The sequence below is a fragment of the Phoenix dactylifera genome, chromosome 15, assembly GCF_051530095.1.
Source record: "Phoenix dactylifera cultivar Ajwa chromosome 15, Ajwa_hap1_PhDact_Kaust_v1.1, whole genome shotgun sequence".
NCBI classification, from domain to species: Eukaryota; Viridiplantae; Streptophyta; class Magnoliopsida; order Arecales; family Arecaceae; genus Phoenix; species Phoenix dactylifera.
Window position 1 is genome coordinate 22,855 of NC_143204.1, and position 9,646 is coordinate 32,500.

The window sequence follows — 9,646 nt, forward strand, 5'->3', positions numbered from 1 at the left end:
TCCTTTCAATGGGTTGGAACGATTCCAACTCAACTCATTAGGGTTTATCGATCATCAAGATAATCCCTATGAGTCCCACCATCCACCAGTGACACCTAGCAGCATGTAGTGGCTACCCAGCAGAATGGAATGATGAACCTCTAGGTGCAGTTAACATGTGATACAGTCCTACAATCGTGGATCCCTACAGGACGGAGGTCATGGACAACTCGTCAAACCCCATCGTCTGTCATATGTCAAGATTTATTCGACTCGAGTTCGATAGTGGAAAACTCTTTTTCCACTTTATATTACTGCCCTGGCCAAGGTCTTAGAACTCAGTCTAACAAATCACATAGGATCACTCCTCTTCTATCAAGGTCGATAGATTCCTTATAGGTGCATACCCTACTCCTACAGTGAACCTACTGCAGCCAATCTACACTGCATGGACCCATATGGCTAGAGACCATGTATATGTGCAGTCAAACTACAATAACCTCATTGTGAGTAGCCGAAGCACCGCAGGTCAAAGGACCAGTCACACTACTGCAACATCAAGCAAGTCACTGACGAGTGGATAGACATCCAAGTGACTTCTTGTCTTGGTCACGCTCAGTACCCTTGTTCTCTAACAAGCACTTGCACTATCACTTCAGTGTCCCTACACTGTGGACTCAAGTCTCGTCCATCCAGAAGGAAAGTGATCTGTGCACTGATCGGATCGATCACCGTCCTCGTGATGATCCATTGATCAGGAGCATTTAGAAATTAATCACCAATGATACATGGCTCAAATTCTCAACTCTTGAGAATATGTATCATCATCTTATTAATTTCTTGGACGATTCATAGACACATAAACAATATGAATGAAAAGATGCCTTTTATTTATTCAATAATAAATAGTCAAGTACAAAATTATGTCCCTAGAATCAACAATGTGTCAGCCAAATTGGCTTCTAGGGCATACATCTAACAGACCCTAGACCCTAAACCCGAAAACCCTAAACCCTAAACCCGAAAACCCAAACCCCGAAAACCCCAAACCCGAAAACCCCGAAACCCGAAACCCCGAACCCCGAAACCCCGAAACCCGAAATCCGAAACCCGAAACCCGAAATCCTAAACCCGAAACCCTAAACCCGAAACCCTTAACCCGAAACCCTAAACCCTAAACCCTAAAATCCTAAACCCTAAACCCTAAACCCTAAACCCTACACCCTAAACCCTACACCCTACACCCTGGACCCTGGACCCTGGACCCTGGACCCTACACCCTGGACCCTAGACCCTGGACCCTAGACCCTAGACCCTAGACCCTACACCCTAGACCCTACACCCTATGTCACGCCCCAAATTCGGATCCGTGACACGGCCGTGCTATTGCCGACTACCGCCCCCAATAGCACGCAGCCTCATACCTGGGTAACAGGGTAGTCAAACCAACCGAATCTTTTCATATGAAAGCATTCTTAGTACAACATGCTGGTCAGTACCCAAATACAGAGCTTCTATGTAGTTTATGTACACAAAAGTATACTTGCTTTACCCCAAAAGAAAGAATCCCTGATACCAAATTAACGTGTCTCTGGCAGCTATCAGTGATGAGGATCTGAAAGAAAAAGTAAATGAACGGATATGAGCTACACGGCTCAGTAAGTAATCATACATAATCTTACCGGATCGAACATAATGGTAACCATGTTTATGCAGGGTTTGAGAAGCTGACAAGCGTATTATCTCACAATTTATCATGACAAAATATGTATGCTTGGAAAACAAAGCAGTATTTTCAGTCAAACAGAATTTTCATACAATGTATGCTTTGGCCATGCACGTTCATAGATGTCACGGCCCGCCTGCGCAAGGCACGTGACTATCGGGCCCACATGAGGGGGAAACATGGGGCTCCCCTGCCAGATGTTGGCCGATTCCGGGGCTTCACGCAAGCGTCCTTCACCCCTCACCGATTTTGCTTCTTCCCAAAAACACATCTGCAGGATTTGGAAGCACCCGCCTCATATACCCAGGCTCTGAAATGAGCCTCATGATCATGCTTCTGCGAAGTCATTCTTGGCCACTGGCGGGACCGGCTCAGTTATTAGGCGGCCACTGGCGGGGCTGGCTCAGTCATTCTCGGCCACTGGCAAGGCCGGCTCAGTTACATCGGGTCAGTAGCTCTTAAGAGTTCATAAATAATGCTCCGTATAGGTAGTACCTTATAAATGCTACGGCGAATTCATTAATGGTCACTGGCGGGGCCTGCTCAGTTATTAGTCGGCCACTGGCGGGGCTGGCTCAGTCATTATCGGCCACTGGCAAGGCCGGCTCAGTTGCATTCGGCCCCTAGCATTAGTAGTTCTTAGGTACCCCCTTACAAGCAATATGCAGCTAGAGCAAATCATTATCATTCTTTACACTCATGCTAAGAAAAATCATAACATGGAACTCCATTCATTTTGCATGTATCACAAGAGCTATGAAAACATAATATGTGCACAACTATGAATTATGTGACTGACATGTACCACTCATGTTCATATTTCATAACTCATATCTTAGCATGTAACGTAATCCCAGTATTTTGTAGGCATAACGGAATATAAAACATATATCATCATAACTTGTGTAACTAGAGCATGTCAGATACACATATCGTTCTTAGCCTACAGTACATGCATAACATGTTAAATTTCATGTATGATCCATAAAGATTAGGGCAGGCTACTTACATACACGATTCACAACAAGATTAAAACAAGTTATTTACTCTCTTCACAAATCATGTATACAATTCAAATTGTATGAAAAACTCTGGTTCATCTTATAAAACGTAATACAGGATCTACGATAAGATTAAGGCAGATTACTTACATCAATTCGCTTTCCAAATTGCTCAAGTCCAGGTGACAAATCCTTAATCACCTAAAACAACATCATAGGGTTTACATTATTCCCCATTTATTTATTATATAATTTCTCAGTTCATCACACTATGAACTTACTTGCCTGGATCCCATCCAAGGATCTAGCCCAAGTTCAATTTACCCAATTTGAAACCTTTGGGCTCGGTTTAAAACCAGATGGGGTTCATATAGGTCAATTAGGCTTAACGGGTTTCGGACCCGAACCCAGATCTGATCCGATAGGGTCTTTTCTTTTTCTTTTCTTTCTCTTTTTTTTTTTTCTTTTTTTTTTCTTTTCCTTTTCTTTTTCTTTTCTTTTCTTTTCTTTCCTTTTTCTTTTCTTCCCTGTTTCTTCCCGAACCTTCCTTTCCTTTTCTCTTTTCCTTTCTTTCTTCTGTTCTCCACCCTTTCTTTTCTTCTCTCGATCCCTCTTTTCCTTCCCCCCTTTCTTCTCCTGCGAAGGGAGGAAGGCGAGCTCGGGATGAGGGTGACGGAGTTCTCGAGAGGCTAGCCGAGGCCGGCGGCGCCTACGGCGGCCCTCCCTTCTCCCACGGAGGAGAGACGCGCCGGGAGAGCTAGCGGTGTCACGGGATGCCCGCGGCTGAGCCCACGGCCGCACCGCGCGATGGTCGTGGTGCTCACGGCCGGCTGCAACGCCGCGGTGCTCGCGGCCGAGGCCAGCGACGCCGGCGATGCTCGCGGCCGCACGCGGTGAGCCCTGTTTCTTCCCCTTCCTTTCTCTCTTTGTTTCTTTCTTTGTTATCTTGAATAAATTAGAAGATAGGGAGGAAGGGGCTTACCTAGCTTCCAGGGCGCCGGCGACGCTCGCGGCCGCACACGGGAGTCCCCTCTTCCCTCTCTCATCTTTCTTCTTCTTTTCTTTCCTCCCTTCTTTTCTTCACCGAGACTCCCTCTCTCTTTCTCTCGTTCGGTGTTTAGGGGGGTCTGTGATTTGGGGTTGCCGGTAGAGGCTTAAATATTTGTTTAGAGGATGAGACCCCCCTCTGAGAGGTCCCATCCTCTCCTTTCCTCCATACTTCGGGACTGGCCGCCGCCCCCCCTTGTCTCCGGCGCGCCGGCATCGGCTGCCAGCAGGGGGTGCGGTAACCCCTCCCTGTCGGTCTTATCCCTTCGTTTTTTTTTTTTTCTGATAATAATTATGCTGGCTACAGTGAAATTTGGGCCCAACCCTTAACTGGGCCTATTTCTTATTGGGCCTAGTAGGTTCTGGGCCCGGACATTACATCCTACCCTCCTTAAAATAAATTTCGTCCTCGAAATTAAACATACCTTAGGTTCTGGTTTTTAAAAGTAGTCAACCATTGAGTCATCCTCGAGATCTCAGTTAGTCTCTCTCTCGGAGTACCTACTGATAAGATTTTGACATACAAAGTCATGGCATCTCAAAACTTGAACCTTTCCATCTATGACACGTAGGAGTTCTTTGATCTCTTTCAAAAGAGGACTAATCTTCCAACCTTAGATTTTAAATGCTATGATTCTTGGCCCAAGAAATTAATTGCTCTCGATTAAGTCCACACAACGGTCGTAATCGGGTTAATAGAAATAGGTGAGAGCATTAGCATCAAATACTTTTCATAATCTATAATCCTCTTTCTTCTCTTAACTTTGCCTACAATTTAATGATCAACCTTTATCCTAGCAAAACCTCAAACCCCTTTCGAAGAGAAAGATTGAAAATGTTATAGCTAGGTGTAGGGGCCATTCCAGGTCTAAGCCCTAAGGAACCATCAATCCGTTAATACTAAATTTAAGATGCTCAAAATCTCCCAGGAGTTGCCAACAATAGAAAAACTCACTGGTGAAATTATATAGCTATCTCCAGATTATTCAGAGAATCAACAACACTTTTCTCCATTAGAATTCTAATTCAAATTTTTCAATAATTCTATTCATCAATACAGTTTCATCATTAGATCTTATCAAAAGAATAAGGTCTAACATTTTCAGATTTGATTCTTTTGGTAGGTGATCTAAATCAAACTTTTCTCTTATACACAAAAATCTACATCTCAATTCTGAATAAGAACTTCGAGTTTCTTTGTCAAAGTATCAACTGCTCTCGATTACCCGATCTATCACAAGATTAGATCATAAACAACTTCAATCCACCCTTGATAGATATTCATCAAAGTCAATTGACAACCTCAATTTCTTTCAATCGAATAAAGGATGGATATTAATTAAAAAAATTCAAGCTTCAAATTTAGGAGGGAGAAGGTTCATACCAACATATTCTAGATCCAAGATCAAAATCGATGATCTATTAATTCATGTCAAAAGATGCTAAGAAGTTTCTTAGCATGACATAAAACTGGAGAATCTAGGATAGCACAGTGCTATCCAGAAATCAGAACATTCTCCTTTTATTTATCCAGAAAAATCTTACTACACAAGAAAACAGATCAAATCTTTTGTTATTAAAACTTTCCGAATCAAAAGAATAATACTTCTGGCCAACTTAGATAAATACTTCAGATCACTATGTTTTCGCTGCGCACTCTGATCAAAATCCTTTGAATTCACTAATAACTTTTAATCAACGTACTACTTGTCTACAAACAGGACTATTCAATACCTCATGGATATTTGCACTACAAATCTTTCCTCCATCTTGATCGAATGTTACTTAGCCAAAACTTCTTTTTACTTTTCCATGAGCGAGCAAAGAAAGGGTATCCCAACATAAGATCCTCTTAAATAAGCGACAACGCTTTAAAATGAATTTTACATTTTCAACAACTTCATTCATTGAAAATAAGCCTTCTTTCCTAATACGAGATAAGCTCTCAAGTCATCTTAGGACATTTTAAGCTCGAAATTGTGTAAACTTCTGAAAATTATTTCTCAATATCCCAATCTTATATTAGGTATCTTTAAATTGCATGAACAATAATCTGCCCTGCTTTAGCATTGCTAGAAGGTGATTCTGGATCTTACATTCCCGTTAAAAGAAAAGGATGTATACTTTTGTTGTAAGATCTCTATTTAAAAATCTTCTTCTATTGTACTCTTTCCACTAGACGATGATATGTGGAATTATCATCCATAACTTTCAGCTTCCTCATGAAACAATTTAAACTTGCTTCTTAGTGATAAACGAAAGCATTTAATAATTGCCCTTCTATTAGAGATGAAATAGTTTACTTCAAATCTTAGAAGCAGGGTCACTAAGTACAAACCCCTGAAACATCATGTGCTATTGGGTCTGTTCCCATATCAACTCTATTGCTGATTCCGCTCGCATTTCCTAATGACCCCATGTCATCATCATTTTCTCTTCTTTTTTTTTTTTTCTTTTTTTTTTTGTCAAAACTTCAACTAATATTCATTTAATTGATTTATCACAGGATCACAAACTACTGCACTTTATCCATAGTAGAACATTTGAGCCTAAAATATTCTTCAACATTGAAAATTATTCTCGGAATTTACTAAATGACTTCCAATCAATATATTAATCTTGCATTATAATTTGCAAAGATCTAATATTTCACATTCCAAGTAAACAAGGAGAAACTCTTAAATCTCATTCTCAAATATACTTTCTTTCTATATAATAGTTTCATGCATAATTGTCATACAAATTTCATCCCCGAAGAATATAAAACCTTTCCTTGTCCAAGCCTTAAACAACTTATGAATAAACCCTATCTTGTCATCAAAATAATTAACTTCAAACTAGAAGTATCATCCACAGTACCCAGTACCAAGTTAAACTTCCAATATCACCTATATACTGATACATAAATAATCACAATGTACTTTAATATTCCATGGCTAGTATTCCACTTAACATCGATCAAAATCTAATTTAATCATAATCCAAAATACAAATTACTCCGTCGAGAAATCTCCAAAATAGCTTTTTCTTATTTTGGCATGGCTCGTTAGCATTCTGATTCAAAACACCAAAATCCTTAGTAGTCTTAAATCTTAAGCTCTAATACCAGACCTGTCACAATCATGCCCCTAGAATGGCTTTGTATTAGCCCTAGCTTCTTTCTTTTTGTTGCTCATTATCACCTATCAAAATATTTGTGTCAAGCAATTTTCGTGACTGACCGATGATACGACCAATAAAATCTTTTCTTTCCTTTCCGGTTATGCGGAATCTCACTAAATGAGACTTAACTACCCATTTCCTTATTAAAGCTTAAAATTTTTACTCATGGTTAACCTATTGCTCTGATACCACTAGATGTCACGCCCCAAATCCGGATCCGTGACACGGCCGTGCTATTGCCGACTACCGCCCACAATAGCACGCAGCCTCATACCTGGGTAACAGGGTAGTCAAACCAACCGAATCTTTTCATATGAAAGCATTCTTAGTACAACATGCTGGTCAGTACCCAAATACAGAGCTTCTATGTAGTTTATGTACACAAAAGTATACTTGCTTTACCCCAAAAGAAAGAAGCCCTGATACCAAATTAACGTGTCTCTGGCAGCTATCAGTGATGAGGATCTGAAAGAAAAAGTAAATGAACGGATATGAGCTACACGGCTCAGTAAGTAATCATACATAATCTTACCGGATCGAACATAATGGTAACCATGTTTATGCAGGGTTTGAGAAGCTGACAAGCGTATTATCTCACAATTTATCATGGCAAAATATGTATGCTTGGAAAACAAAGCAGTATTTTCAGTCAAATAGAATTTTCATACAATGTATGCTTTGGCCATGCACGTTCATAGATGTCACGGCCCGCCTGCGCAAGGCACGTGACTATCGGGCCCACATGAGGGGGAAACACGGAGCTCCCCTGCCAGATGTTGGCCGGTTCCGGGGCTTCACGCAAGCGTCCTTCATCCCTCACCGATTTTGCTTCTTCCCAAAAACACATCTGCAGGATTTGGAAGCACCCGCCTCATATACCCAGGCTCTGAAATGAGCCTCATGATCATGCTTCTGCGAAGTCATTCTTGGCCACTGGCGGGACCGGCTCAGTTATTAGGCGGCCACTGGCGGGGCTGGCTCAGTCATTCTCGGCCACTGGCAAGGCCGGCTCAGTTACATCGGGTCAGTAGCTCTTAAGAGTTCATAAATAATGCTCCGTATAGGTAGTACCTTATAAATGCTACGGCGAATTCATTAATGGTCACTGGCGGGGCCTGCTCAGTTATTAGTCGGCCACTGGCGGGGCTGGCTCAGTCATTATCGGCCACTGGCAAGGCCGGCTCAGTTGCATTCGGCCCGTAGCATTAGTAGTTCTTAGGTACCCCCTTACAAGCAATATGCAGCTAGAGCAAATCATTATCATTCTTTACACTCATGCTAAGAAAAATCATAACATGGAACTCCATTCATTTTGCATGTATCACAAGAGCTATGAAAACATAATATGTGCACAACTATGAATTATGTGACTGACATGTACCACTCATGTTCATATTTCATAACTCATATCTTAGCATGTAACGTAATCCCAGTATTTTGTAGGCATAACGGAATATAAAACATATATCATCATAACTTGTGTAACTAGAGCATGTCAGATACACATATCGTTCTTAGCCTACAGTACATGCATAACATGTTAAATTTCATGTATGATCCATAAAGATTAGGGCAGGCTACTTACATACACGATTCACAACAAGATTAAAACAAGTTATTTACTCTCTTCACAAATCATGTATACAATTCAAATTGTATGAAAAACTCTGGTTCATCTTATAAAACGTAATACAGGATCTACGATAAGATTAAGGCAGATTACTTACATCAATTCGCTTTCCAAATTGCTCAAGTCCAGGTGACAAATCCTTAATCACCTAAAACAACATCATAGGGTTTACATTATTCCCCATTTATTTATTATATAATTTCTCAGTTCATCACACTATGAACTTACTTGCCTGGATCCCATTCAAGGATCTAGCCCAAGTTCAATTTACCCAATTTGGAACCTTTGGGCTCGGTTTAAAACCAGATGGGGTTCATATAGGTCAATTAGGCTTAACGGGTTTCGGACCCGAACCCAGATCTGATCCGATAGGGTCTTTTCTTTTTCTTTTCTTTCTCTTTTTTTTTTTCTTTTTTTTTTCTTTTCCTTTTCTTTTTCTTTTCTTTTCTTTTCTTTCCTTTTTCTTTTCTTCCCTGTTTCTTCCCGAACCTTCCTTTCCTTCTCTCTTTTCCTTTCTTTCTTCTGTTCTCCACCCTTTCTTTTCTTCTCCCGATCCCTCTTTTCCTTCCCCCCTTTCTTCTCCTGCGAAGGGAGGAAGGCGAGCTCGGGATGAGGGTGACGGAGTTCTCGAGAGGCTAGCCGAGGCCGGCGGCGCCTACGGCGGCCCTCCCTTCTCCCACGGAGGAGAGACGCGCCGGGAGACTAGCGGTGTCACGGGATGCCCGCGACTGAGCCCACGGCCGCACCGCGCGATGGTCGAGGTGCTCACGGCCGGCTGCAACGCCGCGGTGCTCGCGGCCGAGGCCAGCGACGCCGGCGATGCTCGCGGCCGCACGCGGTGAGCCCTGTTTCTTCCCCTTCCTTTCTCTCTTTGTTTCTTTCTTTGTTATCTTGAATAAATTAGAAGATAGGGAGGAAGGGGCTTACCTAGCTTCCAGGGCGCCGGCGACGCTCGCGGCCGCACACGGGAGTCCCCTCTTCCCTCTCTCATCTTTCTTCTTCTTTTCTTTCCTCCCTTCTTTTCTTCACCGAGACTCCCTCTCTCTTTCTCTCGTTCGGTGTTTAGGGGGGTCTGTGATTTGGGGTTGCCGGCAGAGGCTT

General features: G+C 42.0%; 1 long non-coding RNA gene across 1 annotated transcript; it reads right to left on the reverse strand.

Annotated features, from left to right (window-relative positions):
- Window positions 1-3,912: 3,912 nt before the first annotated feature.
- On the reverse strand, window positions 3,913-9,111 carry LOC149751179 (uncharacterized). The gene is made up of 2 exons (XR_016398539.1): window positions 8,643-9,111; window positions 3,913-7,380 (listed from the first exon to the last, which is right to left on the reverse strand). It is a non-coding gene; the product is annotated as an uncharacterized LOC149751179 (long non-coding RNA).
- Between the last annotated feature and the right edge of the window lie 535 nt (window positions 9,112-9,646).